The following is a 9,947-nucleotide window of genomic DNA, read 5'->3' as shown; positions in this document are numbered from 1 at the left end:
GTTAATTCTGTGAAACTGATCATCATAAATGCTCACTTGGAATAATGTAACTGGGAGAACAAGGCCACCTTTCTCTTCTCCCTGTGGCACTGCTGACCCATCACTTGCTTCATTCTTCCAGATGCCTCTTACATCTTGATTTTATGTCCCCATCACTGGGACCTGTATCCGTTTCTCATGGACAAATGCATCAGCCTGGATGGGCACCTGATTCTCTCCCTTTCCTGTCCATACTCTCCAATTTATTCCAACAGAACAATCACAGGAACGACTTTCATCGCTCCTATACTCCACATAGAAATCTAAACTGGCTTCCTTGAGGCACTCCCCATATCAAAGNACCACTGAACTGTATAAAGAGTGTACTGTATGGCATGTGAATTATATCTCAACTTAAAAAATGAAGAATTTAGGCTTTTAGAAACTGGTGCCAGAAAAATGGCTTTTCCCCCCTGCCCTCGGGTAACACACAGCACTGAGTGATGTTAATTCTGTGAAACTGATCATCATAAATGCTCACTTGGAATAATGTAACTGGGAGAACAAGGCCACCTTTCTCTTCTCCCTGTGACACTGCTGACCCATCACTTGCTTCATTCTTCCAGATGCCTCTTACATCTTGATTTTATGTCCCCATCACCAGGACCTGTATCCGTTTCTCATGGACAAATGCATCAGCCTGGATGGGCACCTGATTCTCTCCCTTTCCTGTCTGTGCCCTCCAATTTATTTCAACAGAACAATCACAGGCACGACTTTCATCGCTCCTATACTCCACATAGAAATCTAAACTGGCTTCCTTGAGGCACTCCCCATATCAAAGAATATACTTTCTGGAGAAAAAAAATCTATCCTCTTTTTATTACATACTTATTTATTTAATCCTCACCCAAGGACATGCTTATTGATTTTAGAGAAGTGGGAAGGGAGGGAGAAAGGGAGAGAAACATGAGTGTGAGAGAGGAAAATCCAGAGGTTAGAGATCAGTTACCTATTGTACAAGGTCCAACCAAGGACCAAACCCACAAGCTAGGCATGTGCCCTGACTAGGAATTGAACCCACGACCTTTTGGGTTACGTGAGGCATCATTCCCACCAATTGTGCCACACCAGCCAGAGCCAGAGATCCATCCTTTAACTGTGATTTTGTGTTGCTGCGGCCTTAAAAAAGGAATTTGGATGCTGAAATGTTAAAAGATGTTGGTTTATATGGAAAATGAAATAAAATATTTCGGATCAGAACTAGCTTGGAAAATTCAGGAAGGATGGTCATTATACCAACTGCTTACTGAGTCAAGTTTACAAGCCAGTTCTTAGCATTACCCACTCTGTAGCACTCATTTCTTTTTCACCTTGCTCATTCTATGTCCACTCTGATGGGGGGCCTCTTCTTTCTCTGCTTCTCAAAATCCTGCCTTCTCTGCACAACCCAGCCCAGCTCTGGCTCTTACACGAAGCTGCCTGGAGCGCAGCCTGGGCACTGCCCCACCCCTTCCAGGTGGTTCTCAAGTATAGCCGAGGTTGAGAACCATTGCACTGGGCATATTTTCCTCTCCAGACATGTAAGAATAAACAAGAAGCCACCAGCCAGTAAGGCCACATAGGCCACCCAACCCGGTCGAGCACAAGATGATTGCAGTCACAAGACAGACTCCGGGGAGACCAGCAGAAGAACCACCTGGGAGCCCAACCCAAATTCTGACCCACAGACCCGTGAGCTGATAGTTGTGTTTAAAAAACATAAAAATTTAGTGGTGGCATGTTATGCAGTAACAGACCAGTAGTAAGAAACCTTTAGAGTGTTAAATAAAGAGTGAAATAATGTTTTTATTTTTCTAAAGACCAATTTCATCCCAAATACAGTGATAAGTCCAGTCATAAAGGCCATGATCTCTCCTCTTTCTAAAGAAGATTAGAAATATGATGACTTTCACCCGAGACAGAGAGAGCGAGAGCAGACCCCAAGGCTACACTGGGCTACTAAGGCTTTAAATTCTTCTCTTCAAAAGGAAATCTTATCCTCAAATACATTAAAACTGTGTGAAACCACAAATACTAGACAAAAAAAAAAGAGCTGAAAGTCATTGGACTCTTTTCCACATTTCTGCTAAGAATATAATTAGAAAAATTCTGATGAAAACCAAGATTGCATTTTAGACCAGAACTCATTTTAAATGTGTTTCTAAAGAAGAATAAAAAAGGAAGCATCTGTGAGCTCTAAACTGTGGAGTTTCGGGTCTATGTTATGTTGAAATAGTCAAGAACGCATTACATCATTCAGAAAACTGGGAAAGACTGAAAGATGATTTTTGAACACAATCTTGAAAACAACCAGCACTCCTAACAGATAAAAAGCTATTTTGTGGGAAAAAAAATCTGTAATTAGTAAAAGCCAAGACACCCGCTCTTGCTGTGCATAATTATGTGATCTGCAGAGAAATGGGATTCATTTAGTAATAAAAATAGCATTGTTTTCAAATAGTTCTTTAAGTGATAATATCTAACCAGTCTTTATGGCTATTTATTCACAGGACCTCACAGTATTTTCCATTAACTTCTCAAGGATGCTAACATCATTTTCCTGGGGTGTTACTCATCATGCTTTTTTAATATATGATGGTTAGATGTTATATGCCTTGAAAGGAAACTATGAACATACTTTCAAAACAAGTTTACTTAATATCTTGTAGTCACTACTAAGAATGGTGGGAAAAGACGGTGGATAAATAAATTGGAGAAGTTCTGGCCTACCTGACCATGCCACCACCCCAGGCCAAGGTCCCCCTGTCAGCCCATTACAATACTGAAGAAGAGAGGCGTATGGAGTGGAGTGGACTGGAAACAAAAGGATCCAAATGAAGGAAAGAGACAGGGCAAGTGCAGCAGAGACAAACAAAGGAAGTCAGAGGAGTAAGGAGGAGGGAAGATGCCTGAGCCATAGGATAGGCTCCCACAGAGGGCCTCTCTCAGACAGGGTCTACCAAGCTACCGCATGATTATTAGGATCCTTCTATTTAGCACTCTATCTGTGGCTCATTCTGGGCATTTTTTGGCCTCTTTGGGACGATGCATAACTTTGAGCATGAGACATGAAATCTAAACTGGCTTCCTTGAGGCATTCCCCATATCAAAGAATAGGTTTTCTGGAGAAAAAAAACCTGTCCTTTATTTATAGAGATAAAAAAGGGGGTCTATCTCTATAGACAGAGATACACCCCTGTTTCTAGGTAAAAGTCAACACACACACTTCCCATCGAGTTCTGATCGTCTCAGGTGTTCCATGGACCCCAAATTGCAGGTAAAACCCGCAATTAATCTGGAACATTCTAACATTTAACATTTAACATTTCCAAATAAACCAACATCTTTTAACATTTCAGCATCCAAATTCCTTTTTTAAGGCCGCAGCAACACAAAATCACAGTTAAAGGATGGATCTCTGGCTCTGGCTGGTGTGGCACAATTGGTGGGAATGATGCCTCACGTAACCCAAAAGGTCGTGGGTTCAATTCCTAGTCAGGGCACATGCCTAGCTTGTGGGTTTGGTCCCTGGTTGGACCTTGTACAATAGGTAACTGATCTGTAACCTCTGGATTTTCCTCTCTCACACTCATGTTTCTCTCCCTTTCTCCCTCCCTTCCCACTTCTCTAAAATCAATAAGCATGTCCTTGGGTGAGGATTAAATAAATAAGTATGTAATAAAAAGAGGATAGATTTTTTTTCTCCAGAAAATATATTCTTTGATATGGGGAGTGCCTCAAGGAAGCCAGTTTAGATTTCTATGTGGAGTATAGGAGCGATGAAAGTCGTGCCTGTGATTGTTCTGTTGGAATAAATTGGAGAGCACAGACAGGAAAGGGAGAGAATCAGGTGCCCATCCAGGCTGATGCATTTGTCCATGAGAAACGGATACAGGTCCCGGTGATGGGGACATAAAATCAAGATGTAAGAGGCATCTGGAAGAATGAAGCAAGTGATGGGTCAGCAGTGTCACAGGGAGAAGAGAAAGGTGGCCTTGTTCTCCCAGTTACATTATTCCAAGTGAGCATTTATGATGATCAGTTTCACAGAATTAACATCACTCAGTGCTGTGTGTTACCCGAGGGCAGGGGGGAAAAGCCATTTTTCTGGCACCAGTTTCTAAAAGCCTAAATTCTTCATTTTTTAAGTTGAGATATAATTCACATGCCATACAGTACACTCTTTATACAGTTCAGTGGTTTTTAGTATAGGGTGGGGCAAAAGAAGGTTTACGGTTATAATACAAATAAGCAATGCACTAATTAATAAACATTAATAGAAGAATAAACTCTCTGCTTTGCCTACTCACAACTATAAACCTACTTTTGCTCCACCCTGTACATCTACAAGGCTGTCCAACCAAAATCGCGTTGTAATCTGGAACATTTTTACCACCCCCCAAATAACCCTGTCCCCCTCCCCATCTCTTAGCAACCGCTAATTGATCTTTTGTCTCTATGGATGGCCCTGTTGTGAACATTTCATATAAATGGGAATCACATAATATATGGCATTTTGTAACTGGTTTCTCTCATTCAGCATAATGTTTTCAGGGTTCATCCATGGTGAAGCACCTATCAGCACTTCATCTCTTTTTATGGCTGAATAAATTCCACTGTGTGGAAATGCCACATTTTGTTTATTTGTTCCTCAGTTGATGGACAGTCAGGGTGTTTTCACTCATGGTCTCCACTCAAGGCACGTGGGTAGCTACTGCCACACCAGCACTAGCCAGAACAGCAGTGGTTTTACCCAGCTTCAGGACCCGACGATAATTGCCCCTCCTTCTCTGTGACATTCTCTCCACGTGAAACTCACGGAAAGTTAGAACTCCACCCCAAACCCTCACCCTCCTCTCCCGGTTTAGATGAGGGAAGTTAGTCTGCTCTGCTACAAGCCCTGGCTGAAAAGTGGCATCTGCCCCCCACTGACGAAAGCAGAGGAGAAAAGGGAAGGGGGCCCATCTGGCAGCAGCTCTCAACCCAGGCTGCCACGAGTCTCCCAACGCCACCAAACTAACGTTAGGCTGAAAGGATCCAGTGTCTCTCCAGTTAGCGGTAAGTCTCATTATCTGCCTGACCTTAACTCGTATATCAGGACCCACAAAACGTTGGCTGGCCCAGTGGCCCGGCCCACATCATCAATCTAAACCAAAGTCAGCCTGTACTTACTGGAAACACCTGTCGAGGAACCCTAACACTCCAATCCCAAACCAACAACTCAGCTTTAGGTAGGTTACCTTATCCTGGATAACGGGACCTACTTGCCTTACCAGGAAACCCCTGACCTCCCAGCCGATCACGTCGTCTCCTAGTTGCCCCTTCTGATATTCCGTAAACTGGCCCTTGCTCAAAACCCGTCGGGAGGAAGGTTCCACTGCGAGGGAGACTCTGTCCTCCCCAATCCATGCATTGTTTTCCCTTAAATAAAGGACATCAACCTCGTGACTAAATTGTTTTAGTTGTATCATTTGACAGGAGAGGGAGATACAGAGGGGAGGGGAGAAATAACAGATATTAGTACCTTGTGCTGTTCCTGTGTTTGACGTACAGTTAGTCGCCCTTTGAACAATGCAGGTTGGAACTGCGCAGGCCCACCTACGCACGGATTTCTTTTCAACTAAACCGACTATTTCTACCCGTGGTTTCGCATCCGCAGATTCAACCAACCACGGATTAAAAACGTATTTTCATATTCCCAGCCACAGATTCCCAACCCAGATGGACAATACTGCTTTCATCTGTGGTTGGTTGAATCCAAGGATGCAAAGGGCGGAATGTAGTTCCATTTTATAGAAACCGAAGTTATACTTCCATTGTGTGGGTGGTCAGCACCCCTAACCCATGCATTGTTTAAGGGCCAAGTCTACTTTTAAACTCAAATGTAACTTTAAAGAAATGCATTTCAAAGCCACCTTAAAATTGTTTTTTAGACACACAGTTTTGCACTGTAAGTTTAAACATTGGCTTATTGAATGATAAGCTAATGGCTTATTGAATGATAAATACTATAGAAATGGAAAGTCAGGTTAGTTTTCCCATTTTCAAGACAAGAATGCTTATAGCAACCTTATTCACAATAGCCGCTTCTCCCCAAAGTCGGAATCAATCCAAATGGTCATCAATGGAAGAATGGATAAGCAAGTTATGTTTTAGCTGTACAGTGTAACATTACACGCCGATAAAAAAGGAACTACTGATAAACACAATAAAATAGATTCATTCTAAAAATATACTGAGGGAAAGAAGTGGAATTCAAAAGAGATGATTCTGTATGATTTCATTTATGTAAAGCTCAAAAACAGGCAAACTTAATCTAAATAATAGAAACCAGAAGGGGGGGGGTACACTAGGAAATGGTATGCGTGTATGTGTATACATTAAGTTAAAAAATCAATTCATCTGTAAACATGAGATTTGTGCCTTCTCTGTATGTAAATTATACCTCAGTAATTCTTTTAAAATCATGTTCTTAAAGAATAAAGACATAGGAATTTATTATATAAGGTTAGGTGCAAGAAACAAATTATAAACTAAGTATTGCAGTATTATCTGCAATATTTCACACAAAAATGCATGTGTGAAAAAAAAGACTGAAGGCACATGTGCCTCAATGTTCTGATTAATTAAACCTTCTGTAATTTAGGGTAACTTTCATTCTCTTCATTATATTTTTCTAAAGTTTAAAATCTGTACAAGGAATATATTTTGTTTAGAAATTTTGTTTTCAGTTTTCCATAACTACTCTTTCTTCCTCATTTCCACTGCTTCAGTCCTGGCCTCTGTAACTGACTCCCCAGACTCAAGATTCTCCCTGCCTAGCCCAACCTGCTTCCCTGGATGTGTCTTCGTTTAAAAAAAAATAGAATTATATGTTTGTGTCATGCATGCAATATTTTTTTCTTCTTTTAGAGGAAAGTTTATTCTAGTCCTGCATCCTCGGGTTTTGAGCAACCCCTCTTCCTTCCTGTCTGTGTTGGAAATTTCCTAAATTCCCCAAGGCATTCCTTGGCTGTTCATTATTCACATGTAGGAGCAAGATGATTAAAAGCCTCCCCTTTACTGAATATACTCCATTTAGAGTTTTGTCATCACCCCTACATTGAAAACTACTCTTGTCAAAGTCACCGGTGACCTCCATGCTGCTAAATCCAAAGTCCATGCTTCGTTCCCATCTGACCTAGCAGCATTTTTGATCCAACCCATCATGTCCTAACCCTAACCCTCCTCCAAGCCATTCTTTCTCCACTTGGCCATAGGCTGCCATTCTACTCTAGGTTCCTCCCTCTTTCTCCGTCCCCCCTTCCTAAACTCCCTACCACTTTTCCATCTCTTTTGCTGATTCCATCTTATCTTCCTGATCTCTCTCTGTTAGAGTGCCCCCCGGGCTCAGTCATGTTCAAATCTTGATGATCTCACCTGGTCTCAAGACTTTAACTACCATCTGTGTGATGTGATGAGAACTAACAAATGTACCTCTAACTCTGCTCTGATTCCTAGACTGTATTTCCACTGCCCATATTATATTGTCACTTAGAATCAATAGGCTGGGAAAACTCTGAAATCAAACATTCAAAATTCCTGATTCCTTCCCCCACCAATCCTCATCCTCCCCAGATGCTGCCTGTTAGTAAATGTTCCGTCTTTCTTCAGAACAGGTTCAGGGCCTGACCACTTCAGGGGACTCAGTGTTCTTTCAACACGCCAAGTGTGTTCCCACTTCAGCACCTTTGTACTTGCACTGTTGTATTCCTGGAACCCGTTGCCCAAATATGCTCTTGACTTGCTCCCTCACTGCCTTCAGTTCTGTGCTCAAAGTTCACATTATCCCTAAATACTCAGCACAACACACCGGCCCCCACAGCCCCTACCCCTCTTACTCTGTTTTATGTTTGTTCTTAGCACTTACCTTCCTCTGACATACTATGTACTGGATTTGCTCAACCTGCTTATTTTTTGTGTCTGCCCTCTGGAGTGTAAGCTCCACAAGAACAGAGACGTATTTTGTTCACTTACGTTCTGTTCCTAGTGCCTGGACCATTATAGATGCTCTATCATTGAGGACTTCATTATAGATGCTACATGATTATAAAATGAATGAATGAATGGTGGAATTTCTATTCCCCTGAGCAGTCTTGGTGGGAGGCCTGCACAAGAAGCAATCAGGCAGGGGTCCACTTACTTTGGTGGGGAAACCTCCAAACAGCAATGACTGTAAGCCTTTCCCTTAATGAGTCACCACCCCTCACCGCCTGAATCCTTTAACTTCCTGCCTAGGGAATAGGAGCTTGACTGCCAGCATTTTGGAAGACCCACCCACAAAGGCAGCTGAAAGTTTTCAGTGTTCAGTATACAAATTTTTAATTTCCTTCTGTTTAGTGAGTTTTGTTCATTCCCTGAATCATTCATTTCATACATATTTACCAAGTGACTATTAAATCCCAGGCACCATTCTAGGTACTTGAGATTTATCAATGATCAATACAGCCAAAAATCTCTAAGTTTTGGAGGTTATAGTCATCATTTCCAGGTGTTTTTGAATCCAGAGATTCTCTGTCCAGAAAATAAACCTTCTGTTTCCCACTAGGTTAGGGTGGGGCAGTTTCTCATTTGGGCTGGTTCGGGGAGAGACCCAGTGGTTATAACTGCTCCTTATGCGCACTTCCAGTTCAGCAGGGTTGTTAAATCCGACAACCCTGACTTTCAGCCAATCCTTATGTTTTCAGCCCCCTCCTCTATCCTCAGTCCACCCCCTCACTCCGTTCTCCAGAGGTACCTGGCTAGTGCTGGTGCCTTCAATTCTGTAGCCATCCTGGGTGCACAGCACAAACAGCTCCATCCTTTTCTCACTCAGTTCTGCTGAAATCCCATATAGCTTCCTAAATGTGGTTTTCTCTTTTTTCTTTGTCCTAGAACATGTATATGTTTCTATATTCCTTTGTCATAACTTTAGAAGGTAGGTATAACTACCCACATTTAGTCTGCCATGCTTAACCAGCCAACCTGAATGTCATCTCCAGCATGATCTTCTTTAAACACCATGTCAGATTTTGAAGAAGATATTCATTGAGCGCCCATTCTGTGCAGGGCACAAACTGAGCATCTAGACAGTATCTGCATTTCCATACCTGGGGTACCTGGAAAAAACTCAGTGCCTTGGCACATCCCTTTCCTTGTGGGGTTGCCATCAGAATTCAATGAGCTCAGGTATGGAAAGGGCTTAGCATAAGGCCTAGGACACAGTAATACATGAAATATAAATAGAATTTCAGCCTTCCTCGTTCTTCAAATTGGTCCTTGTGGTTATTAACTCATTTGAATCAGACCAGATGTTATTCTATGCGAATGAATTGACATATTCGTGGTTTCTCCCGAGGAGGCTCAAGGCTCCCTACGACCTAGTTCTGCTCTCTCAAAATGCCACATAGCAGAATCACATGACTCCTAACTCATGGAGGCTATTTCAACATGTCACGTGAGATTTCCGAAGACCCTGGGCCTAGACTACAGCTGAGTGGCTGATGAAACTAGTGCAGACTTGCTAATTCACGTGCTCCACGATAATCCCACCTCTGAAGTTGGGTTGGGTCTACAGGTTGGGTCTATAGTGCAGGCCAATGGACTAAGAGCAGAAATGAGTGTCATTTCCCACCGAGGCAGTGAAAAGCCAGACAGCCTCCTCTCCCCTCCCCCTTTCAGGGTGGTATCAACGGTTGTCTGTGCCAAATGGTGAACTACAAGATGGAAAGTGGAGAAAAAATAAATCCTGGGTCCTTGAGTGATTGTCTGGAACAAGCCTCGAGTCCGCCCAATCCAACCTGCACTCAGCTAGTGCGGGTGTGCTCACCCAAGAGAGAAGTACACTTCTGCTGTAGTAAGCTACTGACATTTGGGGTTTAATTTATTACCACACTATCTCTAGGGAA

Source organism: Sturnira hondurensis, unplaced genomic scaffold (assembly GCF_014824575.4).
Source record: "Sturnira hondurensis isolate 20B ecotype Veracruz unplaced genomic scaffold, ASM1482457v3 Scaffold0017436, whole genome shotgun sequence".
NCBI lineage: Eukaryota > Metazoa > Chordata > Mammalia > Chiroptera > Phyllostomidae > Sturnira > Sturnira hondurensis.
Note: the sequence above shows the minus strand (reverse complement) of the source record.